Genomic DNA, 26452 nt, shown 5'->3' with positions numbered 1-26452 from the left:
TGGGGCTGCCATGCATGGCTGATGTTGGCAGAGGTGGGTGGAGAGGGAGAGTTAAAAGTTACTTAAGCAACATCCATGCTGATGTTTGCTGGTGACATCATGAAACCCAGAAGGATGAACTTCTGAGGCTTTGATACTAGAAGCTGGTTTTTGTGGCGGGAGTCCTGACCTTGGGGCTCAGGGATTACAACAGAAAACATGAATGACGTTCACAGGAGGATCAATCCATAGATTCATATGCAAAAATGAATGTTTGAATAGCTACATGGTCAAGGGTCAAGTATTTGTATGTAAAAGGAGCCAGATTTGGTTATATTCTCAAGATTCTGGGTCTCCCTTAAAAATTATGAGTACTAGCATATAGAACTACTCAGAGATGACCAAAGGGTTGAAATGTAGAGCCAGCTAGATTGGTTTTTCTGGAGTCTTCTGCTTCTGAACTCTTGGCTTTTGATGAATATGATGAATGGATGGAGGCAAGCCATGTTTCCTTTTGCTTCTGGGTATTCCTCTCTTCATCCTTCCCTCTTTCCAACCTCACACCCCATTTCCTTCCTCTTCTCCTCCTCTTCTTTCTTCCCTTCCTTCCTGCTCTTCTTCTTTCCTCCCCCAGCTTTGTGGGAGTCAGGGTTGAGCCAAGGGACCTCACGCAGGGTAGCTAATTGTTCTACCTTTGAGTGATACCTCCAGTGTTTGTGGATAATTTGAAGTAGTTTGACCAAGAGAAATATATATGCTGGTAATTTCCAAGGAGGAAATAGATTTTTAATGGCTCAAACAGGTCCAGACTACTCTTAGGCACTTTGATTGAAGACACTTTTTTTCTGCCAGCTCTTACCATTTGTCAGAGCAGAGCTCCACAGGTTTAGATGGGATGACTACTGAGCATCTCAAAGCCTTCTGTCTTGGGTGATCCTTGGATCTTTGGCTATGTGCATTGATGTGTGTGTGTGTGTGTGTGTGTGTGTGTGTGTGTGTGTGTATGTGATCTTTCCTTATTCTCCACAAGAAAACATCAGGATGTGGACCAAAAGGAAGAATGGGGCATTATTGTTCTTCCCACCAGCAGCTGAGACCCTGAAACATGCTTGGCAGTGATGTGAGAGCAGATTTTTCCTATTAATTGTCATCCTGTTTCTGGAACAGTGTGTCCCATGTTGAATGGATTAGGCAGCATCCAGGGCGGTGCCTCGTTCTCTGCATCTCCTGTCCCCTGATCTCTGTTTCCAGGCTGAGCTGCCTTATTTAGTCCTGGCATGTCAAGGAGGATATGTCCCCATAGGTAGAAGTAAAACATCTCCTTTTCTAAAGTCAAGAAACTTGAAGCTATGGGGCAAATGGAAAGAGATGGTGTACACAAGATTGACTATTAGAATTAATCTTGCATCTCTCTGATCTTGATCATATCCCATTTTATTTAGGTTTCACCTCACTTTAGAATCAATAAACACATGCCATTTGCCACAATAATTTTGATCTTTGGTTGTCAATGGACATATTAGCTACTGTCAATATTAATTGTTACGACCAGATCACTAACAAGATTTTTTTTTTATTATTCATATGTTGAAGTTCACATGGTTGGAGGGCCTGATAGAGTTTATGGCGGCGGGAACATGTGGCTGGGGGTACTTACCTCTCGGCTCACCATGATGATCAGTTTCCTCTTTCAAATCTTCAATCGCTGGGATGAGGCCACTCATATTCTAAGTGAGTTATTCTTCCTCAGTTCTCTCTGAAACATATTTACTGACACTTCAAAGGTGTGCTCAATCTCCTAGGTGATTCTAAAGCCAGTTGAGTTGAGGTTAACACACTGAGTGTCCAAATCTGGGGGGTGAGGGAAGTAGCAGCATGTGTACAGGAAGACTCCCAATTCTGCCTTAGGTGAACCCCATCTCTTTACATACCCTCTCTTTCCAGCCTGAAATTTCAGATCTGAGTGAGAATCCACATTTTACTCTTTGGATTCTGTACACTTATCTATTTCCTGAGAGCCTTTTTTCCCCCTTAAATTAGGAACACTACTACTTAGCTATGGGGTTGCTGCGTGCTGTAATGTGTAGGTAATTGGCCGTGTTAGTTAGCATCTCATTGCTGTTTCAAAATCCTTAAGGAAATCAGTATCTTGGAGGGAAGGTTGTTTGGGGATCATGGTTTTGGGGAATTTGAGTTACTGTCACTGTGGTTGTGCATGGAGGAGGGCCCCTACTCACCTCATAGTGGCATAGAAGCCAAGAGAAAGACAGGAGGAGGCTGAGATGCCAGTATCTACTTCAAGTCATATTGCTAATGACCTAACTTCCTTGGCTTGACCCAGTCAATGCTCCACAACTTCCCATTAGTGCCCCAGGCTGGTGTCCAAGCCTATAGCACACTGTCATTAAGAACATTGGAATCTGTATCCTAACACTGGCATGAAAAGGGTTTCCATGTCTTTATTTCCCTCTTATTTCTTGATGCATTCGTCTTTCTAGACCCCTTTTAATGTCTTTGTGTGAAATTATAGCCCCCCCAAGACTCCATCATGAACCTTTTTGTTTCAGACAGTGTGCAGTAGTAAAAATGTCCTTATTACACACTGCCCACAGTGCGTTCTCATGTTTTCCCCCTCACATATCATCTGTCCGTCCTCCCAGGCCGGGAGCAGCTTACAGCAGAACCCATCCATCACTCAGCCCAGCATGCCGGGAGCCTCGCGCTGCGTTGGACGGATGCTTGAACTTAGAAATGAACATCATCTATTTTATGCATTTCATTTGCTTCCTTTTTGAAGGGCTTGTTGTGTAGCCCAGGCTGGACTCTATATTTGTTGTGTAGCCCAGGCTGGACTCTAATTTGTTACGTAGTCCAGGTAGTCTTTGAATTCATAATCTTCTTGCCTTAGTCTTCCAAGTTCTGTGATCTAACAGGCCTTCTTTATATGAGTTTTAATCATGACAAAACAAGGTTATTAATCTGCAAAGGGTTAGTCTGGGCTAATTTGGGAATCTGAGGTCGTTTGGAGTCGGGGAGGATTGGAAGATGCTCACAACAATTCTTACCATCTAGCACATGGCTATGGAGATGCAATCAAAATGATCTCTGTTACCTCCTGAGAAATAAGATGTGCAGACAAATACCAAAGCTGACCGAATAGACGAACACTCACATTCTCCTACTATTTAAACTATTATTAGCATTTTATTTTCTATTCTCATTGAATGTTTTATTCTTAGGGCAGATTAAACACAGCGGATACAGTGAAAACCCTGTAACGACCACCTCCGACCCTGTTCTCGCAGGTAGCTATTAGCCTTGGCCCAGTGTGCACCTGCCAGTTCTCCTGTATTAGTCTTCCTCTGTATCTTTTCTTTTTCCACCTCTCTGCTGTTTCTGAATACCAACCCTTGCCCCAACAAATTCATATCCCATATATGGCTTAATTGACAGCCTCCTCCCCTAAATGATGATAACTGTGTTAGAGGTTGGTAGCTAGTTCAATATATATATGCACTTGCACATATAGACATCTCTATAAATACCCACATGCACACTTAAACATGCTGTATGTATATTTGAGTACATTCACAAAAATGCACACTACTCTGTGTGTTAGTGTTTTAGTTTAAATGCATGTTTTCCCTCTAGCTCACCTGCCTTTGTCTACTGACTCGCCAGGTGACTCAGAACTGCCCATGGATTTGGGTGGACACCCACATTATGGAAGATGCGCATCTTAGCCAGATCTCATAGACACGAACTGAAGGTGTCATGTCTCAGGACCCTCTTTAGCAACTTCCAACTAACCCATCCGTCAAAGCCTTGGCCTGGGAATGTGAGCTCATCTTCTTTTGGAATCGTAAAGGTTTTTAAATGATGCCGAGCATACGGCAGGGGTTTCTCTCTGCTCCTGATGAAGCATAGTGCCTCAGCCTGGCAGGGCTGATCTGTGAAGTATCTGTATGGCCTGGGATGGGACCAATCAGACAGACCTCCTGCTGGAGCATGGCCCTGCAGGAACTTTCTCCCCACTGTGCAAGGCCTTCACTCTTTGATTGCCAAATCCCGGGGTGGCCTGGCTGGGTGAGGGTTGAGTACTGTGAGGCTCATGCCTGGGGCCGTTTATTGGAAGCACAGAAATGTCCAAAATTATTTTGGAGTTTAAACAGTAATTATGTTCTGTTAGGTCCTCGCTGGCCTGGGAGAGAGTTCGGAATTTATGGCAGCTCATGGTCACGAAATAATTTAAAATTAGATCTTAGAAGACTGGAACTACGATATGGCCTGGGTTCCCACATCTGAAGAAACTGCAGCTCAGGAAAGGGACTGACTTGCTCTGGTTGTTGGGCGAGAGCAAGCTGGGCTGAGAAGACCCTACCTCCAGCCTCCCCACCTCTCAAGGCAAGACAAATGACCTGACTCCTTTGTGTCAGCTGCTCCAAGTGAGCATTCTCAGTACACCCGGCATCTGCAGGCCACATCCTCCTTAGAACGAAAGCCAGATGAGGTACTAACATCTCTGAGAAATAATAAAACAGCCCTTGAATTTTCACATGGGGTGACATCATTTTGAAGAGGAGGAACTGTGTGGTCTTTGGCACCTTCGCTTCATGACCACTTGAAGATCAGAGATGACTAGGGGTGTCAACTCCATACTTCTTGGCTTCCTGATATTCCCTCAGAGAGAGCTGTTGAATGCTTTCACAGAACTGGAATCTGATTTTGGGCTTGTTAGGGTGATGCTCCCATTTGCAGATGGGGAAACAGAGACAGGAGTCATGCAGTAAGAGCCCAGAGCCCAGAGCTGCCTAGAGTACCTGGTTCTACTTCCTCATGGAAGTAGGAGCTAGGGCGATCTGGGGAATGCAACCAGATGGTGAGCAGATCAGCCTGCTTCTTTTGGTGCCTCAGCTAGTTGTCTCTGAATGCCATTCTCCTTGAACATGGCTTTCAAAACCACTGGCTGGTAACTCTGGTCAACTTGGGACACCCCTGGCTTGGGGGACAGGTAGGAATGGAAAGAGTCTTATTTTTGCTCCCCGGATTGGAAGCCTTCCCTTTATTTCCTTCTGGACACACTGAAGCATATGGGACTGAAGGAAGCTAGGAGGGAGGGCAGAGAGGAGTCAAGAAATGCAGCTTGGACTTCCAGTAAATTCCTTAAGTGCTTCATCAGCCGGCTTGCTTTTCATCCTAGCAGTGAGATGTGTGCTTGGGCCCCTGATGGGTCCGTGGGTGAACGAGAGTTGTACAGGGCTGTTCGATTGTCAATTAGTGTTGGTTAATAGGTACTTATAGTAAAGTGGTTGCCTATTTGATTATGATTGGGAAGTATTAACATTTCCCCCATAAGCAGATGGTAGCTATCTTCTGAGCGGATGGCAGGATCATGCCAGAGTCTTGATTTGGAAGGACTCACCACTGCCAGAAGTCTTGGGAGCTGCTGTTACACAGAGTGTTGCTGCCATTCCTCCGATTTAACCACTCAGTCAAGGAGGAATTAGACTCGGGGGGAGTTGTTTCTGATTTTTCTCCTGGCCTTGAGGTGTTGGACTGAGAAGAGTTTTCTTCAGGTGGATGGAAGTGGGAATATTAAGCTTGATGCGCTCTTGGCGTTGTTCTTCATGAGATACCATGGCCATGTGTTTACTGTTGTTAACACAGAACAGGGGACTAAGAAGTAAGGAGAGAGTGTGGGGACTTACCGTACACAGGGGACACTGACGGCTTTTAGAGGGGGCCTCGACCCTGAGTGCACACGTCACTGATGGCCTGATTCACAGTTGCTTTCTTTGCCACAAGATATAAACTGTTGTGAAGTCTGTTTAACAGGGGATCAGAGACTAAGAGCTGCACATAGCAGAAATGAAAGCAAAGAAAGAGTTGGCTTTCCTGACTTGCTGTGATGTGACATGCCCAGTCCTTTCTAATGTGTTTTTTTTTTCTTCTTGGCTTGTATCCTCTTCCAAATTGACATGTGCACTGGAGGAAGGTGATCTTGGCCCCTGCAAGAATCTTGTACTTAGGGTTCTGGGCCTGGGCCTTCTTTCATTAGGGACTCTTTGGACATGAGTTTTAGAGTGCCTGTCTGTTTCCCTTCCTGCTTAAGTTGTCTTCTTACGGCCCCTACATTGTCTTGAGGAGAACCTGTATTCTCTTTTAGTGTTTTCTGATACTTTTGGAGACCTTCTAAATGACTCTTGGCATGTGGACCTGCCTTAGTTAAATAGATTAGGTTCATAGCAAGTCCCTTCCCTTCTCCTGCCTGGACATCACTGAGAAGATTGCAGACAAAAACCTTACTCTGCTTGAGGACTAAGATCTAGAATGTGATGTTCTGGATCTTCAAGACAGTTGGAGGGTGGCGTGTGTTGTTTTCTGGCATGCCTTTGCTGACCTGACCTTTGTGGGGACTTTTCATGTGTGCAGTGAATCATCCCAGAGGTCCCTTCCTCATCATCCCTGGTGGTACTGAGGCCTAGCTGCTCCCCTCCTCCCTTGCCTAACTCTCTGGGACTTGGGAGCCAAGCGTTCTCTGGTACTGCCTTTTGTGCATGAAGAGAAATCCCTGGATGTGGAGTGTGTGATACAAAATGTTTTCCTCTGGGGATACCTGCTGGCTGCTCTGCTCTTGGCAGGCCACTGTATCCTGTTCAGCTGTGCCAAGGATAGCCAGTGTGCTTGGCTCTACACTCAGAAGCTGTTGCCTCTCAGATTCATTTAATGTTGGATCACAGTGCAGTTCTTACTAATCTGTGGCATCCTCCCTGGCTCTCATAGGGTTAACAGGCTTTTTGATAGCTTAGTTTAGAAGTTCTCAACCTTTTGTCTCCAGCAAGCCCTGTAGCAGATGATGGTCACATGTCTTCAGTCTGTGGGTGTAACCTGGCTCTCCCAGAAGTCTTGGGCTCACAATAATTTTACACCCAAGAAAAATACATCAGAAGATGTGTTAACAAGTGGGAATTTTAGAACTAGGATTGAAAGCAACCTCATGTTAATTTTTACTTTTAAAATACCCCAAAATTTTGTATTTTGTTGGCTATCAAATTCATGAGTGATATACTCATCATACTAGTCCATCCTACTAATGTATCGGGCCATGGTACCCAAATGGAAAGCCAGCAAGGTTGGGGGCTGCCCATCCTGACTTTCTTATGGTGTTCTTTACCCAAGATGGCCTTTGGCCCTGTACAGTCAAGTGACAGAAACTGCTCCAGGAGAGCCCCACCTCTGTTCTCATCACGCATTCTTTCTCTCGTGGACTTTGGGAGTTTAGTTTGCCCAGAGGAAGTGTTTGGCTTTGGCTAATGAAAAACTGTCATGTGGGTGCATTGTCCAAGTCTGTGTTTATGCAGCCCGGTCTCCTGTGATCTCAGCTTCAGGATGTCCAAAGATGCCGCAGGCAGCAAAATACATAGAGCAAAATCAGGGCCTGTTGGAAAGCACAATTTGGGATTAGGGAATTAAGAAAACAACAACAACAACAACAACAACAACAACAAAAACCCACATGCTAATAAAACCTACCACAGAACCAAGCACTGCAAATGCTCCCTCAAGTTCCTTCTGGTCCCCAGCCCTCATGCTGCACAGCCATCATGGTGATGAGCAAGATGGGGAGGTAGAGCAGTGCAAAGAGGAGGCCTCTCCTTCATCCGGCTCTACTTCCACCATCCAGGTGTGTCTGCCACCTGTTCCAGGCCCAGATCTTCCAAAGGACATAAGCGAGGGCCCAATGCTCTCAGAAGGCTTAATGACACCCTCTCCATCCTTCACTACCCAGCATGCTTAGTGAGCAACCGATCGAGTTTCCATTGTGCCTACCATTTTATTCTGTTCCACGGATAAATGGTGCGCCCACAAACCAGAGAGGGATTCATTCACTGGCTTCCTCCCCCAAAGCACCAATTACCTAATTTGCGGGGCACAATGGGAAATGTTCAAAAAGTATTAAAATTCTAAGCAGCTGTAGCAGAATATTAAGCCCAAGTGCAGGGCTTTTTGAGTGTGGAGACGGCGTGCGAGGCCAACGATGCGCCTCTAAATACAAATTCCTGCACAGCTCGGGTCCAGACTTCTTTATTCTTTCCTGAATCATTATGAAGGAAATTATATTTCCATGCTTTTTTATAAAGGCAGAAGTAGGAACATCAGATGAATTTTCACTTCTAATTACAGTAGGATATGGGGGGGGTACATTGAGCATTTATTAATGACCTACTATGTGGTGGGTGCCAAATGTATCTTTAGGTTTGTGATTACGTGTGTGCATGTGCACTTCTGTGCACGTGGAGCCCAGTGGTTAACCTCAGATGTTCTCGAGGGCCTGTTCTCTTAACTTTGTGAGACAGACTCTTTCAATTAGGCTAGGCTGGGTGACCAGCAAGCCCCAGAGATTTGCTTGTCTCAGCCTTCCAGATGATAAGCACACACCACTTTGCTCAGCCTCTTCAGGTGGGTCTGATGAGCCAACACAGGTTTTCCTTCTTGCATAGCTAGAACTGAGTTGTCTCTCCAGCCAAATATATCTTGTAATAATAGCTCTTTATAGTTGACTATGATTTCCATCTCAAAGATGAGGAAGCTGCTTAGAGAGACTCTTATGCTCAACTGGATACCTGATAAGTTTCAGAGCAAGGATTTAAGTGAACCCACCCTCACTCATTAGTTCTCGGGCTTGGCAACACATTTGCACAACCTTGGTGAAACTGTGTAAATACTAGAACCTAGGTCAATCCCTAGGTTACTTAAATCAGGCATGAACATTCCATTTTAAATATAACTGGGAATTTTATCATCCAGTGCAGATCAGGATGGGGAGCAATAGTTTAAATCAAGACACATCTGCACCTGTCAGGTCAGCTCCAGGTCAGCTAGGTGGCTGCACACCAGCTGGTCTGACCAGCTTGAAGCTTTTAAATGTGCCAATGATTGGGATCCATCCCACAAGAAACCCATCCCTGCCGAGGAAAGCAAGGGGACAGCCTTTTCCTTATGAGATCCTGCTGTTTGCCAGGGCGTGAGAGTCAGCATCCTCTATCTGTACGGAGACATTGGATGATAACATGGCCAGTTCCTATCAACCTTTAATGTGGGTACGGATTTTAGGGAATTCTGTACATCTCGTTATGAAGCGGATTTTGGCTTAACAGGTGTGGGGATGGGATGAGAATCAGGCTTCTATAAGCTTCCAGAAGACTCTTCTGTGGACCATACATAGTCACAGGGGCTAAAACAGTGTGAATGAATGCACCAGGCCTGGGACCTGGGAATTAAGGTCCCTTTCTCTGCTTTACATTTTTCTTCCTGTGTGTCATTTTTAAAAAAGCGAAACTGCCTCAAAGCTTTACTGACTGTGGGAGTATAAAAAAAAGTCACTTCTACAGCTTCCACTTTCTTGAAGTAAATATACTTCAGTCTTTGTCTAAAGCAATACCTACAGTGGCTTTCTAGGCTCAAAACTCCCTCCTCCGCTCCTGTAAGAACATATCTGTTGACCTTCGTGACCACTGTGAGGTCAGTCAGTCAACACTGACATTCTCTCCTGAGGAGGGAGCTGGGAGCAGAACCTTAAGGAGGCAAACGGGCAGGTGCCAGTTTGGCATTCCCACCACGGAGTCCCTGGTGCTGCTGGTCATCCACTGCTCTTCTGGGAAGTTTTCTGTTCTGTCTGTTCTCTCTACTGCAACTGACCGTGAAGGCGATGTTGGGACGTGTTAGTTATTTTCCTCACTACTGTGGCAGAATCTTTCAGGAAAGCAGCTTAAGGGAGGGAGGGTTTGCTTTAGTTCCCAGGTTGAAGGGGCAGTGTGTGAGGGTAGGGAAGGCAGAGTGGTGGAAACAGTTTATGTTGATAGACTAGGGAAGGAGGGTCACAGAGAGGAGAGATGTGTGTGTGTGTGTGTGTGTGTGTGTGTGTGAGAGAGAGAGAGAGAGAGAGAGAGAGAGAGAGAGAGAGAGAGAGAGAGGGAGATAGATAAGTCAGGCATAGAGAGACTTAGAGAGATGAGACAGACATATATACATATGGGTTCATATGGGGAAGAGAGAGAGAGAGAGAAAGAGAGAGAGAGAGAGAAAGAGAGAGAGAGAGGGAGAGGAAGAGGGCGAGGGAGAGGGAGAGGGAGAGGGAGAGGGAGAGAGAGAGAGAGAGAGAGAGAGAGAGAGAGAGAGAGAAGTACCAAGCTCTAAGACCTTTTCCTCTCCCAGTGACCCAGCCTTTCAAAGCAGCCTCACCATCTGGGGACCAGGTGTCCAAACACAAGAACCTGTAGGGGGACATTTAACCCTCAAACCATAACAGGAGGCTACTGGGAACTGAAGCATGGCCCAGAGAGGATCAAGGCAGGACTTTACAGGCAGAGGAGGCCCCATGGTGGACTTCCCAGGCATCCTGCCAGCTTCAGAGATGCTGTCCTTGGTAATGGCAGGGATCTCACTCCTCTCGGTTCTCTCGCTCTGGTGGGAGGTATTTGCACTGGAAGCCTGCCTGCCCTCTAATGTACTGTGGAATAAGAGTTGCATAGCTGGCCAAAGAATGGAATTGTTTCCTTATCAATCCCGCATGCCAAACCTCTCTACCTGACAGGCATCTTGAGTTCAAAGGGGCCTCTGTGCATTGTGGCTGGCTGTGCAAACCTGTTCCCAGGCAGGGAGAGAATGTCAAAGTCTGTCTACCTGCCAGCCGGTCTTGACATGCAGCCCCGAGGAGGGTTCCTGGGAGGTTCCAGAAACTGCCTTTTTAAAGTGAATCTTTCCAAATAAATCTAGTTCAGCGAGGTAGCTTTGGATTCCTGGAGGGTTGTAGGGAAGGGTGCCCTGGCATTGACCTGGCCTCTAGGGGATGTGGGAAGGGTTTGAGTGCTATGATTAGCCAGGATGTGTGGAAACGGCTCCAACAGTACCCGTCTTGCATCCATGTTTGCTATGCAGGAGGAAATGTTTGCCTCGCTGGGATGTGTACCTGGCTGCCAGAAAGCAGGGGCCATTCAAGGGACGCTTAGCTCGCTGTTGCTCAGTGTGTGGCTGAGAATGTTTCTTGAAGGGGACTTGGCAAGTTTTATTGAAAAACATCATAAAAGCTAAGTTCCAGGGTTGGACTTCTGAGAATTTCACCTAAGGTAATGTTTACAAACAGGTGACCATATTCACATGCACAGAGGTTTACCGCACCGTGAATAATGGCACAACCTTGCTAACAGTTCCTTAGATAGCTAATGAGAAACGAATGCCGTGGTATATTACTGTTTACGTAAATAATACAATGTAGTCATGTATGTGTGTGTGCCAGAAATCAAGAGTTGGTGGTATCTTCCTCTATGACTTGCCTTTCACTAATTAATTAACTAATTAATTATTTTTGAGACAGGTCTCTCACTGAGCGTGTAGTATGCCATTGGTAGTATGTCAGTTTGGCTAGGTCTCAGGGATCCTCATGGCCCTGCTTCCCAAAGTTGGGGTTACAGGCACATACATGCATCTGTGCCTGGTGTGTGTGTGTGTGTGTGTGTGTGTGAGAGAGAGAGAGAGAGAGAGAGAGAGAGAGAGAGAGAGAGAGAGAGAGAGAAGGAGAGAGAGAGAGACTCAGTCCCTGTGTTTAAATAGAGAACACTCTACACACTGAAGCCTCTCCCAGCCTCCAGATATCAGATGTTTTTATATACTGCTTTAAATTTATTCTTTGGGAACTTTACATGGTTATACATTTTATTTTATTCATTATCCTCATCACTCCCTCAGACCCCACCACAAAACTTGCACAACATATATTCCTTTCCACTTCATGGCAACTTCTTTACTTTAAGAATAATTCACTGAGCTGGGTGGTGGTGGCACATGCCTATAATCCCAGCACTCGGGAAGCAGAGGCAGGTGATCTCTGTGAATTCAAGGCCAGCTTGGTCTACAGAGCTAGCTCCAGGACAGGCTCCAAAGCTACAGAGAAACCCTGTCTTGAAAAACCAAACCAAACCAAACCAAAACCAAAACAAAGAATAATTCACTGAATTGAATTAGTGCCGCCTCTATGCACCTGTATGTGGGGTTATCACCTGGAGCATGGGCAAACCGCCAATGGCCATGCTGAAGAGAAGAAGCGCTTTTTCCTCTAGTGGTCATCTGCTGCCAATAATGCTTCAGCTAAAGCTGGGACCTCATGGGTCCCGCCCCTCTCCATGGTGGAATTTTGACTGTTGTGATCTTGTGCAGGTCTTGTACAGGCACACACAGCTGCTGTAAGGTCATGAGTGCAACAACCATGTCATGTTCAGAAGACAGTGTCTCACCATGTCCCTATCTATCTTCTGGCTCCTGAAGTTTTCTCACTCCATCTCCTTGTGATATCCCTGAGTCTAGGGTATGAGAATAGATGTCTCATTTAGGGATGAGCAGTTCAGCCAGTTAAGAATCCCTGTATTAGCCACTGCCCACAGAAAAAGACGCTTCTCCATCCAAGTCAGAGAACAACATAAATAAATGGGTAAAAGTATAAATAGTAAGAAGAAAGTTTGATGCCATGATCATTAGAACACAATAATAGGTTCTCCTATGACTCTTAAAAAAAGCCATGAACTTTAAGGACATTTTTCAGTACCAACCATAAATTCTGTAGATGAGTTCTTGGATCTACTCAAAAAATGGCTGCTCCCATAACGGCTATGCCACTGTTAAACAAATAAGTTCATGCCTTGAAGATTAGTGTTATAGCAAGCAGTCAAGTGCTGGGTACAACCATTGATATCATTTCTTCTCTTCATTATGCCTTCTGGTACTACGGGCACAAGCCAGTAGGAAGAAAGTTGTATCTTGCAACCAAAGTGTATGATGTCTCCAGCAATAGAGTCCTATCATCTAGTTGTGATAGAAAGCCAACCGCTTGCTATTTGGCGGCCTCTGGGCTTACTTGACCAATTATTTATAGAGCAGTCTCCCATGCTTGAGACATCAATTTTTAAAGTGATTATTTTGGTTCTTTTTCTGAAATAGTACACATGTATGTAACAAGAAATTCTTCCTTAGTGTAAAAGAAAATGTAGCAGAAAGCAGCTCAAGTTTCTTCCTAACTTCTTGCCCTGGAGGTCCTCACTATTGTGAGGATTTTTTTAGAGGTGATCAGTGCAGACACAAGTGATTCCCCACTGCTTTACACAAATTCAAGCTTGTGTTCACGTTGCTCGGTGTCATGTTATCTTTGCTAACAATATGTTTTGTGAGACGATTTCATGTCAGCGTGTCGAGATCCTCCGCCTTCTATTTTTGCAGTTGCTTGCCAGGAATGATACTGGTGAGTAATATTTATTGACATGTGAAAATGTTTACAGTGCATTTCCCTATTAGGAAAGACTGCAAGCCGTTTCTTGAATCCCGTTTCCTCATTGGAATCGTAAAATAAAGAGGAAGTATTTTTGTATGTACACCTTAAAAAAATACAGGAAGTGTCTGGGATTATAGCTCAGAGTATAAACAATACTTACCTTTAGGTAGCATCATTGCGAATATATATTTTTAAAATGTCATTTGCTTTTTTCCCTTCCAAGTTTTCTATATTGAGCCTTAAAAAAAAATCAAACAACATCAAACAAACAAACAAACAACAGCAGTAACAGAAACAGATCTGCATCCCATGAGGACATCAATGGCAGCTGTGCTTCCTGATTGGTTCAGGACATTGACCCCCCCCCTCATCCAGAGCACCCTGCTCCTTTATGGGGTATCACTGAGGGTCATGGAACTGATACGGGCATCTCATCCTGTGTCCTCAGTCACCAGTGGTGGTGGAAGAATGATTCAAATACGGGTTCCTAGGCCGCCATGCTGGAACCTGCGACTCCCATGTAGGCTCTGTGAATGTGCTGTCTTCAGAAACATCCAGGGTGGCTTGATGCTCACTGATGTTAGGGAAACTTTGATGTAGATTAAGGACCGACATGCTTTGTCATGAAGAGTCAGATGGTTTAGACATTGCTGACTCTCTGGTTTTAGCTACATCCATTTAGGCTATCATAGAAAGAGTTGTCGACAACATACAATGAATGACCATCCCAATAAAACTTTATTTAAAAAACAGGTGCCAGGTCAGAGTTAGCCTACATGCCACTCCTACAGGCCCTGTTATAGATTGAGCTAACTCATTTTCAAGTTATCTATCAGGTAGAGGAACCACAAAAAAAGCACCTATATTTGACATGGAGGGCCCTGTTATAAATAACTTTCATTAATTAATCCATATATCTGGTACTTTTTAGACATAGTTTAAACTATAAAGAACTTCTGCACAGTAACTAATATTGATCTAGTCCAATGAGGCGAATAAGCCAAATCATGTGTTTATCTTGAGTTTGTAAATTGTTAACGTTTTATGACTAATTATGTTGATCAGTTGCTATGACTGGTGATAGTTGTTGGCTTGCATGGTCAGTCACAGTGATGGGTGGACATGGCCAGTCCTGGTGGTTGGCTTACATGGTCAGTGATGAGGATTGGCTTGTATGACCAATAATAACAGTCAGCTTGCATGGCCAGTAATGGAGGGCAGTTTATATTGTATTTCGTGGTGGTTACTTTGCATGGCCAGTACCAGTGGCTGGCTTGCATGGTTGGTAACGTTGACCAGCATTTATGGCCATTACCGTTGTGTTTCTATGGTCAGTAACTGTGGTGAGCTTGCATAATCAGCAATGGCACAGCAGTTGGTTTGCATGAAGACTTAGGGAGGGAAGTTGTACTATTTCAGTCCTGTTTGCCACCGGTCTTTAGGAAAAGATGATTCTAAATTCTGTTCCCAGGCCATTAGGCATCCACAAGTCCCTCCAATTCCTCAAGCTAAAGAAGAACACATGTTTGTGGGATTGGTGGTGGCACATGTCCTGGGATACTCAGGCTGAGCTGATGGGTTCTGGGAAGTCCTGGGGTCTGCCAGATGCTGTAGGCAGTGGACTCGTGGAGGGGGCTTAATTCTTTCTCTTGAAGGGCACTTTCCTTCTTCAAGGAAGTACTGTTGCCCCACAAAAGGCTCTGACGATCTACTGGACAGTTCTGAGTGAGTCCTTGTGCTTGGGGTCTTGAGGCAAGCACTCTCATGCTAGTCTCTAAAATCTGTTTCCAACAGTTTCCACATGACCTGCGCTAAACATTAATCTGCTCAGAACCCATGGAGATAGGATGATAGCTAACCTGTATTCAGACGATCCTGGAACAGAGTGATTGACAGTGGCAGACAGCAGGTAGCCTTTAGTTGCCTGGATCATCACTTCGCTTTTTCCCATCTTAACCTGCTTAAGCCTCCCTCATGTCAGGAGCCGAGGAGAAGGCATGGTGATATCCCTCCAGCTGGATTCGCTCTTTGAGACAGATGACTCTCCTTGGTGGGTGGCCAGGCAGCAATATGAGTGATGTTGCTCCCTGCTGAGGTTATCCTATAAAAACAGAAAGCCTGGTATGCCCGAAGGTACTGATTTATTTCATAAAATCTTAAAGGCTTGGATTGACTGAGACAATGGTTATAAGACAGAATCTGGAACCTAGGACCTAGGTCAGTATGGCCGCTCAACTATGTCATGGCTAGTTATATAATGGTTACCTTCAGTGGAACAACCAGGTATCTCTCTACTGAGCCTCTAAGGTTAGTATCTTCGTCCTGGATTTCACAAGTGAGATACACTGGAAGAAAGGTCAGCTGATCTCTCTGGCTCCCAAGCCATGTGCTCTTAGCTACTTGTCATGTATTATGCATTTTAAGGACAGACTGTAAGAAGGCCAAGGGCTCCTGGGATCCTTGGCCTGTCCCCATACAGGGACCCTTAGAAATTCCCTGGCAGATTGCTCTTCATTCCCCTCTATCAGCTGCACCCCCCCTGCCTGCTGGCAAGCAGACTCCCCAAGCTGACAGCTGCCTGATTTCCTCTTATCAGTTAATAAGCTGCTTAGCCAGCCTCAGGCGGACACTTCATGGCAGGTTAATGGAGACTTCTGTGGTCTTGGTCCTGGCCCTTTAATCCACGCCCCGCCCCATCCTTCTCTCCTGCAGCACACAAGCAGTTCTAGCGCTTCAGTAATGACAGAGACCACCCCGGTCGGGGTCCCGTTTCCATCTTCGAGCAGAGGCTGTGACTCCAGCCATCTGCCTTGGGAGGCCTTGACCATTGCAAAGGGGCAGCTGAATCAGGTGTGAAGCATCCACTTGGAGAGATGCTTTGGTTACACTGTTCCAAAGGATGCCTGTGGGACCCCTACCTACCTTCTGCACGTTAGTGTGTGTCCAGTAAGCCAGAGGTTTAGGGATCATTCTGATGCCTCTTTCTCTCCAAATCCCCTGCTGGGACCCTCGCTCTTCTTCATTACCTACAGCGTGATGGCCCTCGGGCATGTAACCTCCTAAACTCGTTCTCTTCTTGGGACATCCCCACTTCTGCATTCTCCCAAGAACCCTGCCCCTCCCTGCAGTTTTCCAGCTAATTCCTCTCATCCCGGCTGCATATGTGTGTTCTCTAGTTTTCAGGCTTAGGACCTAGCCTGATTTTGTAAGTGGAATCAGGCATGGCTGTGGTGCAACTCTCCAGTGCAATCCCAGACCTTGACTGGCAGTAGCAGGAAGGGCTGCAATTTTGAGTCCTGTTTAGTCCACATAGTGACTACCAGGCTATATAAGTGGATTACAAAATGAGAACCTTCCTCAAAGGAGCAAAAAGAAGGAAGGAAAGGAAGAAAGGAAGGAAGGAGAAGAAAGATAAAATGGTTATGTTTTAGCCACCCCAGTCCTCCCTCTGCTCTTAGGGGAAATGATGACCCCCTGACATAGCCATCCAGGCCTGGAGTGATCTGACCCTCATGCATTCCTACCTTAACTGTGCCCTGGGTGTCGCCTTCCTCAGGGCTTTTTGCTCTCCTCCTGAGGTTGACACACACACAGCCTTGTTCCACAGTGCTCTGATTAACCAGCCACTGGCCCCACTGTATGGTCAGACTGTCCAGCGAACACCCAAGACATAGTGCACACACCTCGGAATACTGCTGTCTTTATACCCCACGTCCTGAAATCTGGATTTCTTTGTTGGACCCGGTTTTCTTACTGCCGCAAGGGTGTGGGATCTGGTATATTGCCTTGTTGGTATCTGTGAATGCTTCCATCAGGAAGAGGGGCTCTTATCCAGCACTCTTCATGGCTTTCCCCTCGTACATGGTGAGGTGCCTCATGGACAGGAAGGCACCAAGACAGCCTTGCCTTCCTCTGAGACCCTGCCATGTTTATTCTGTCTTCCCCCAATGTCCCTTTCGTTACCCAGCACTCTGTAGGATCTGGGCAGTCCTGTGGCTTCCATGCCACACCACTGAGGTTAAGATTTCTTTCTAGGCATGCTGCTGGTGTCATGACAGCCTGGCCTCAAATGTCCCGAAGGTTCCGATCACAGTTGTGTTTCTTGAGAGCTGTGGGATTTGTGGTGACAAGTTAGTCCTCTGAGCCTCTGTTCCCTCAGCAGACAAATGAGGGAGATCGTCCTTAACACATTGAGCTTTGAGAATTCAGTGAAATCGCCCATAGAAATCAATAAATTATGTCTCCAGTCATGTAGTAATTACTCAGTTAACATGGTTGGGGGGCGGTATGGCTTTTTGTTAGAGTCACAAAAACTATGAGTAATTCACACATTCCATTCTGGCCACTGTCCACAACATTGGCCATGAATAACTAGGAAATAATTTAAAAATTACAATGAATGGGTCATGCTTCCAGCCGGTTAAATCAGGACATCAGTGGGCAGGAGGCAAAGCATCCACAGCTCTGGAGTTGTGGAAGGGCTTGGACAGACACACAAGGTTGCCACCCTTCACTGTGGTCTCTGCTGCCTCTTTTTGGCAGAGTCCAAACCTCTTGGGACTTCAAAAAGGCGGGAAGGAAGGAGCAATGGGAACACGGTGGAGAAACCTCTCCCTGTGTCCGGCATTTGCTGCAATCTGTGTTCTTGTTTGATTTTCACCATGAACTTGGTACTCAGAGTTACTTCTTTATTCCTAACATCAGGTAGCAGGTGGTTAACTACAAAAGGCCAAGTGGTGAAGTTGGGTCAGGGGCCTCTTTCCCTCCATCTTGGCGGCTTCTCTGTCTCTGGCAGCACGTCCCTTGGTGAGGTGACAGTGCGCCCACCGGACTATCACACCTTCTGAGTGAGGGCTGGCTGCCACACCTGTCCACCTGCAGTGTTAATGACCCAGCCCACTTACTGCTCATGGGGCCCTTGCCAGCCATCTGCCACCTGTTCCTGCGCTCTAGATTGCACTGTTTGCTTAACAGAGACACTTTAGTACTCTGCAAAGACTCCCCATGGCTGAGGGACCAGCATTTCCTGCGTAGAGAGAAGGCCGTTGTTGTTATTGCCATCAATTTCTAGGTATTTTGTAGGGGCGGGAAGAAGTACAGCATGGGGGCACAGGGAAGGGAACATTAATTTTGCCTGACAATAGGAGGATGCAGGGATTAGTGTGAACAATGTATAGCAGAGAGCTTGGCCAACTTCACTGTGAATATACAACTGCAAGAGATCTTGTTAGCAGGACGATTCTAAGGTCATAGGTCTGGGAATAGGACCTACCTGGATTCAGCATTTCCAGATATGACTGGTTCTGTTGGTCTGCCCGACACACTTGTCTTAGAAAGGCTGTAGTGGTTAAGACCCTGGGATAAGCCGGGTGGTAGTGGCACGCGCCTTTTATCCCAGCACTCGGGAGGCAGAGGCAGGTGGATCTCTGCAAGTTTGAGGCCAGCCTGGTCTACAAGAGAGAGTTCCAGGACAGTCTCCAAAACGACAGAGAAATCTTGTCTTGAAAAAAGAAAAACAAACAAACAAAAAGACCTAGGGATAGTGTTACAGGTGTGGTGTAACATAGTTTTCTCAGTTCACACTTCGGTATCTTTTGAACTTCACCTTACTTTTCCATAATTGGAAGGGTTTTGAGTAAGTGGCTACCAAGGCTGACTCTAAAATTTCTAGTTGGAAAGACCAGATTAGAGACAGCACACTGGGCAGGATAGAAATGGTACATGCGGAAGACGTCAGAGCATGGGTTCTCAACCTGCATGTCACAACCTCTAGGGTAAACCTCTATCTCTAAAAAGGTTTACATGATGAGTCACAACAGTAGCAAAATTACAGTTATAAGGTAGCAACAAAAATCACTTTATGGTTGGGGAGAGAATCACCACAACATGAGAAACTGTATTAAGGGTGGCAGCATTTGGAAGGTTGAGAACCACTGTGTTAGAGTATCCTTTGCATAAACGCCAGGAGCACCAGGCCTTGGTCTCAAGGGAAGTAAGGAGTGGATTTCTTCTTTGGGGTAGACTACAAACTCCTGACAGGTAAGGGAGGTGGCTCTAACTCAAACCGTGGTCCTTCTGATGGCAGCAGTGCATTTGGGAACTGGAGATCTCTTCAGGCTCCCTGGAGGGTCTTCCTTGTAGGGCACAGAGCTCTGGGAAACTCAGACACGTAAATTCCAGCTTTGTCCTTGTAGCACAGATTTTAAAAGATGATGCCTCTTCCAGAGAGTCCTGCCTCCTCCTTTTAGATTGGATTCTCTCTACATGCCACGGTGTGTCTGGCAATGTGGGTTTCTGTCTATGGCTTGCTAATTGTGATCTCCTGATGCCGTGATGGTCAGTCCCTTGGTCACGGGTCTGCTTATCCACCTGACACTGCTCTCTATCTTGGGGTCTTATATTGTCTTCTGTGGAGTTCCGCAGTTGCTTGCCCCTCTCCACATCATGCTCTTTTGGATTTCCAAGTTCTGGCCATTTCCTGTCCAGCCTTGCCTTTCCTATAGCTAAGTGGAAGTTGGTGATGATGGCGCCAAACTGTATTTGGTGAGTGTAGGTCTGAGATTGTGAAGTATTTTGATTTCACCATCCCTGTGGATGTTACTGTATGTAGGCAGGCTTTCTCCACCCTACCCAGTGAGAAACCTCTGTCTACAAGTGACTAGGCACTGTACTCCTATCTGTGACTATTCTTGGTAGAATATAAAAGGACTGGGATTTGAACAGAGAGGACAGGGGTGGCTTTCAGTGCTGGATGTTTCTCTGCCTAGCTTTCTCTTAAGAGCCTCAGTCCTGCTGTGCATGTGTGTGTGTGTGTGTGTGTGTGTGTGTGTTGGAGTGTGTGTGTACATATGTGTACATGTATAAGTGTGTGTATATGTGAATGTGTATGCATGTGTGTATGTGAATGCGTGTATGTGTGAGTGTGTACATATCTGTGAGTATATGCATATGTGTGAGTGTGTACTTGTGTGTGCATGTGTGTGAGTGGGTATGTGTGTGTGTGAGCGTATGTATAGGTGTGTATATGTATATGTGAATGCATGTGTATATGTGTGAGTATGTGTATATGTGAGCGTGTGTGTAGGTGTACATGTGCGTGTATGTCTGTGTGAGTGCATGTATGTATGGGTATGTATGTGAGTGTGTGCATGTGTATATCTGTGCGTGTGCATGTGTGTGTGTGTGTGTGTTACCTCTGCAACACTTCCAAAGCAACAGAGGTTTTTAATATTCCAGGTCAGATGGTTGTCCCAGGAGGGCTCATAGGTTCAGTTTCTATTTTGTGTTTTATAGATCTAAATTCCATAAACTTCATTCATTATAGAAATATCTGGAAAATAGCAAAAAAGCATCAATAGTAATCTAATTTTCAGAGATTACCACTGGGTAGCATAATGTGCATGAGTTTATCTAGGCAAATATTTCTATACGTTCTCGTGCCTATACAACTATGGCTCTGTAGCTAAGTATCTCTATTCACGTACATATTTTATACGGACATTTAAATGAAAACGGCTTTGAGACACATACAGCTTTCTGACCCATTTTTATTTAATATTTCTTAAACATCTTTCTCTGCTATTCATAGCCCATCTCTTTAGCTTTTTCATTGCTTTGTAAAGGCCCATTTTTCTTGCTTGCTTGCTTCCTTCTTTTCATGCTGCTTGTACATTGTACCATTTCATCTGGTTAATTCAGAACTGAATCCATTCTCCCCGAGGCTCCGTGGCAAAGGGGCAAAGTACACATTTACAAAATGAGAATGAGCATAAGAAAGACATAGGCCATGCCTGCTCAACTCCCTCTGAGAGTATTTTAGCCTGGCTTTGTCCAGAGAGCATAACATGGGAGAGTCTTGGCAGAAATGAAGCCCACCTTGCTCTGTTGTCAGCAGTGATAGCCGCTATAGCAATCAGCTACCATGGATCACTTTCTTGGGAGGATTTCAGAAGGATTTGCACCACTATAAGTAGGTACCACTGGAGAAGTTGGATGGTCCTGATGAAAATACGTAGTCTTGACAACAGAGTCCTTGAACACATGTATCTACTTAACCAGGAAGATCCATCAGAGAAAGGTGGATGCATTGAAATCAGTGTTGTAGACTCCAGACCTGTGACTGGATCTCTAGAGTGGAGGTTTTTTTTTGTGATTAGATTAATATGTTTTTTTTAAAATTTATTTATTAAGGATTTCTGCCTCCTTCCCGCCACCGCCTCCCATTTCCCTCCTCCTTCCCCGATCAAGTCCCCCTCCCTCATCTGCTCGAAGAGCAATCAGGGTTCCCTGACCTGTGGGAAGCCCAAGGACCGCCCAACTCTATCCAGGTCTAGTAAGGTGAGCATCCAAACTGCCTAGGCTCCCCCAAAGCCAGTACGTGCAGTAGGATCAAAAGTATATGCTCAACAATGTTCATAGCAGCATTGTTTGTAATAGCCAGAACCTGGAAACAACCTAGATGCCCTTCAACGGAAGAATGGATGAAGAAAGTATGGAATATATAGATATTAGAGTATTACTCAGCAGTAAAAAACAAGGACTTATTGAATTTTGCATACAAATGGATGGAAATAGAAAACACTATCCTGAGTGAGGTAAGCCAGACCCAAAAAGAGGAACATGGGATGTACTCACTCATATTTGGTTTCTAGCCATAAAGAAAGTGAGCTTAGATTAATATGTTAATTAGCTTTCTGTTACTGTAACAGATGCTGGAGGTAGTCAGCTTTTAATAAAGGGTTTATTTATATTCATGATTTTAGACGTTCTGGGAAGTCCTTGATTGATTGGCTCTCTTGGTTTGAGCCTATGGCAGTATTTCACTTGGCCAGGAAGTGAGAAAGAGAAAGAGGGGTGGACTGGTATCTCTCAGTTCTCTTTGGGGGCGTGGCTATAATGGCTAAAAGATCTCCCACTGGGCTCCACCTCTTAAAGGTTCCCTACTGTGTCCTAATGACCTCACACTAGGGACCAACTCTTTTCCATGTGAACCTTTGGGAGCTCTGAGAATCCAAGCTATAGTAATGATGACAGCCCTCTGATCTATTGCCTCATCTAGAAATGTGCCTGTAATCCATTGGATAGGACATGGGGAGAATTAAGTGGGGTCACAGCGACCCCCACTATGGAAAATATGTGGCTATCACTAGCATATTTTTAAGGACCTTATATGTGAAAGAAACATAAAACTCCATGCATGTGCATGCATGCATGCATGCATTCGTGTGTGTATGTGTGTGTGTGTATGCATGGCCATTCTTTTACCAGTGATTTATAGTCACGAGGTTCCTTTCTTTTAATGAATTAAAAATATCTGATGGAACTGAAAAGAACTATAAAAAATAAATTAAAATGCCTTATGGAATTTCTTGGCCCGCTGTCTGTGTGAAGTACATGGGAAAAGACACAGCCCTGCTCAAAAATGCAGATTTCCCAAGATAAGCTTGTGCCAGGGACTGGGCGAAGGAGTGTCCAGCTGGTAGCAGGGAGATGTAGTTCATCTTCCGCATCTGAGATGAAAGCTTGTCATTTGTCTTCTGTGAGTCCCGTGACTGAGGAGAAATAGCTTTTGCGATACCTCACTGTCAGAGTCTCTTCCATGCCTCTAGGACAATAGCATTTGGCTCAATGGTCCCTTTGCTCAGGGAAGATATTTCCGGGATGTCAAAGGCTCACAGCTGGGCTAACATTCATGGTCTTCAGGAGAGGCAGCTGTGCCCTGGACATGACATTGTTGAGAACCGACTGGAGGTCTCCCTAGAATGAGCTTTCTCTCTAGAAGTGTCTCTAAGAGTGTTATGATCTCACTATTTATGATGATCCTTTGCTGTTATTTGGGAAGTAAATGGAGTCTTAGTAATAGCAGCTTGTGCATCCTTCTCCCAGTGAAAGTCTCTTGAGATGTCAATTTTCTGAGAGTACCAGGGCTTGAGATTTCAGGACTAGCCACCAAGTGAGAGACAGCAGAGTCCCATGAGGCTAGCTGGCAGCTAGTTGGCTTAGAGGAGCAGAGTGAGGGTGCTCCATCTTCTAAACACAGAACAGGTGAGAGCTGACCTCTTAGCCCTTCCAGGGAGATGGTTTGGCCCCGCTGCTCTCCTTGCTGTCTCTCTGCCTGTGCTGGGGAGACAGGGATTACCTTCTCTGCCCTGCTCCTGAGTTCAAATTCCTTGAGCTTTGCTGTGTAGAACTGGCCAGGGAAAGGGGAAATGGTGTGGCAATACTGCTGCTCAGACTGCAGAAAGCACTGGGAGAGTGAAGACATTCAGAAAATGGACATCGACCACACACACACACACACACACACACACACACACACACACACACACAATGGGAAGCCAATGAACTTCAGTGCTGTTGGTTGGAGAGTGGTACCAGTGTGAGGCTGTCAAGGGCAACCCACTGCAAGTCAAAATACTGAGCTGATGACAAAGTGAGAAGCCAACAGCTGTGATCTTCATTCTTGTGAAAGACTGTGAAAGCAGCCCACACAGCAAGGAGACAGTGGCCAAACATGAAGCCATTATCTTGGACTGTGATGGGAAGACCATGTTTGCTCTAAGGCAATAGACACCGTTGTTAAAAAAAAAAAAGCAGAATGGTTGAGAAATACCTTTTATGTTAAAATCTCGACCTAACCAGGTCAGAGCTGGCAGAATATTATGCTTCAGCTTTTCAGGACGCATCAACATGTAACAACACGTTGCCATCCTTCCATGTTAAATGTCGGTGTATGCCTGCCCCCGATCTTATTATATTGAAGCTGGCAATGTTAAGTAATGTTTGTAGTTAAGTCTTTCTGTCAATTGGTACTCTGCCTGCCTCAGGATCAGCTCAGCTGTGAGAGGACAGCAGATATGCCTCTCCATATGTGTGGCTAACTGGGTGAGGATGGGTCCCATGACAGAAGGAATGTTAGACTCAAGTCAGAAACATGGCAAACCTGGGGCCATGATCAAGCACACACAGAAGATTATCTCTGTGCTCAATTGTCCACTGATGTCTTGTGGAGTTCAGACTGCCCCCAACAGTACCCCTGAATTATGTCCAGAGCATCCTTTTGTATTTTGGCTAGTGGAGGCCACTCCCACTAGCGTGTTTTTAACTGGCTCGATCTCAGGTAGGTAGCCACAGTGGCTTTGAGTTCACACGGGAAGCCACCACGTCATTTCCAAAAGTGGACATTTCACAGCACTTGTCTCCAGCCTCTAGCTCTTACATTCTTTCTACCCCCTCTTCCAAAATGTTGCGTAAGCCTTAGATGGTGTGGTTTATATAGATATTCCTTCTTTGGTTGAACATTCATTGTAGTTTATTTTCCGTTATTTAAATGTTTATGCATCTCTGCATTAACTACCACCTCCAAAGCCAAAAGATCCACTAATCAAGATTGATGGCAGCACAAATCTGTGGATACAATGACATATTGAAGGGAGCTTGACAGCAGGAGCATTAACAAATAGGTTCTGTCTTACAATCTATGACTTCCCCAGGCTTTGACCATGTTTACAGAGTCAGAAATGAATTCCCTTCAGGGAAGTTGGCTTCAAATTCAATAAAGAGACTGGCTGATCACCCACATAAACAGTCTTGTCCCTGTTGTACACCTTGTCTGGCAAGTCAAGCACACAGTGTCCAGCACTGTGTAAGACCGTTGATATTTTTTTTTTCTTCAGCAGTATACATAGCTCTTCCAAGCACTCTGAAAGTTAGCCGTAAGAGAGAGCTTCTTAGTCGGTTCAAGATTGGCTTGCCTATGTCCTGCAATGGAAGTCTTTCTATCTCCAGTGATAGGATCTAGTTATGGTAGACAACCAAGAGCAATGGAAATAGCCTGTGGTTTCTGGTTTCACTCTGACCAATAACTGGTTGGCAACCTATTCCTGCCACTGAGGTTTTCAATTAATAAGCCATTAACCTATGCCGTCAACCAGATAGGATATTTATCCTTTTTTCAAATCATATATACACATATCCTTTAAAATGAGTGGGGTTTCATAAGGCTTCTTATGCACCCTTAGTTTTAGTTAAATCACTCTTATTCATCCTTCCCTCCACTTACTTCTTTCCATTTTGCTTAAATTTTAGGATCCCCCCTCTTTCTTCCACATGCCATATGTTCTGCTATTTTTCTTTTATTATAATTTTTACTTAGGTCACAAGATCAATAGTTCCCATGTAGTTCTTCATATACATTTCAGCCTGAATAACCGTTGACCTTTCTGCCTCTTTAACCTATGGACAGAAAAAAAGTTGAGTGGCCTCATCTTTTTTCTAATCTTTAGAATCAGAAAGCTCATGTTTTACTTATTCTTCCTGTATCAGGAGGATAGATACCATATGTCTGTCCTTCCCTTGTTCCATCACTCACCCATGGCCATCTGTCTGTCTATATGATTTGAGGAATTGGGTCATGGTGATGACTGGCAAGGGTGCAGTTTTGGGGCAGGTCCATAGCTGGGAACACAGGTAGGAGTCGGTGCTGTGGTCTTGAGGCTTTAAGAACCTTCACATTGTTAGATTTGTCTCTAGCTCATTATCAAAGTAATCTTAAAGTCAGATGAATGTAGGTATTAGTTACATATAAAATGTTCTTCAATACTCAGTACAGGGACTGGTTAAATAAGTAGATACAACTTGAATACAAGCCAAGTTGACACATGGCACTAACCATCCTATTGTTGCACCTTTTCAAGCTTCCATGTCTCGTGTCTGCAAAATTAAACTGTAGTATCTGTTAACAGGGAGTTATTGTGAAGATTAAATGTATTAGCATCCTTGTAGTTTTTAGTCTGTGCCTGGTGTGTACTTACTAATAGGTAGTGCTGGCTTTCGTCTAACTGGCAAAGGCTATTGAAACACTCTATCAACCACAATTAGAGGGGGGTTATATTTTTTTGGCAACAAGCTTTTGTGTTTTGAAAGGCTATGGGATTCCAGAAGGTAATCCTCTGTGTAGAGTTGGGCCATCTACCAGCTAACTGGTTGAATCAATTGAAATCTAACTGCTGTAGAATATTCTTGTGGAGTTGTCTGGGAACAGTGAATGCCCTACTCTGCCTTCTACTTCCCTGCATCTTGAGGAGAAGAATGTGTATGAATCTATCTATCTATCTATCTATCTATCTATCTATCTATCTATCTATCTATCTATCT

The 26452-nt window shown here is 45.0% G+C and overlaps 1 protein-coding gene across 5 annotated transcripts in view; it reads left to right on the top strand.

Annotated features, from left to right (window-relative positions):
* Ntrk3 (neurotrophic receptor tyrosine kinase 3) overlaps positions 1–26452 on the top strand; it is a 355416-nt gene that overhangs the window by 117185 nt on the left and 211779 nt on the right. The window lies entirely within an intron of this gene.

The sequence above is a fragment of the Microtus pennsylvanicus genome, chromosome 18 (genome assembly GCF_037038515.1).
Source record: "Microtus pennsylvanicus isolate mMicPen1 chromosome 18, mMicPen1.hap1, whole genome shotgun sequence".
Classification (NCBI taxonomy): domain Eukaryota; kingdom Metazoa; phylum Chordata; class Mammalia; order Rodentia; family Cricetidae; genus Microtus; species Microtus pennsylvanicus.
The sequence above is the reverse complement of the archived record's forward strand: the minus strand, read 5'-3'. Positions and strand labels throughout refer to the sequence as shown.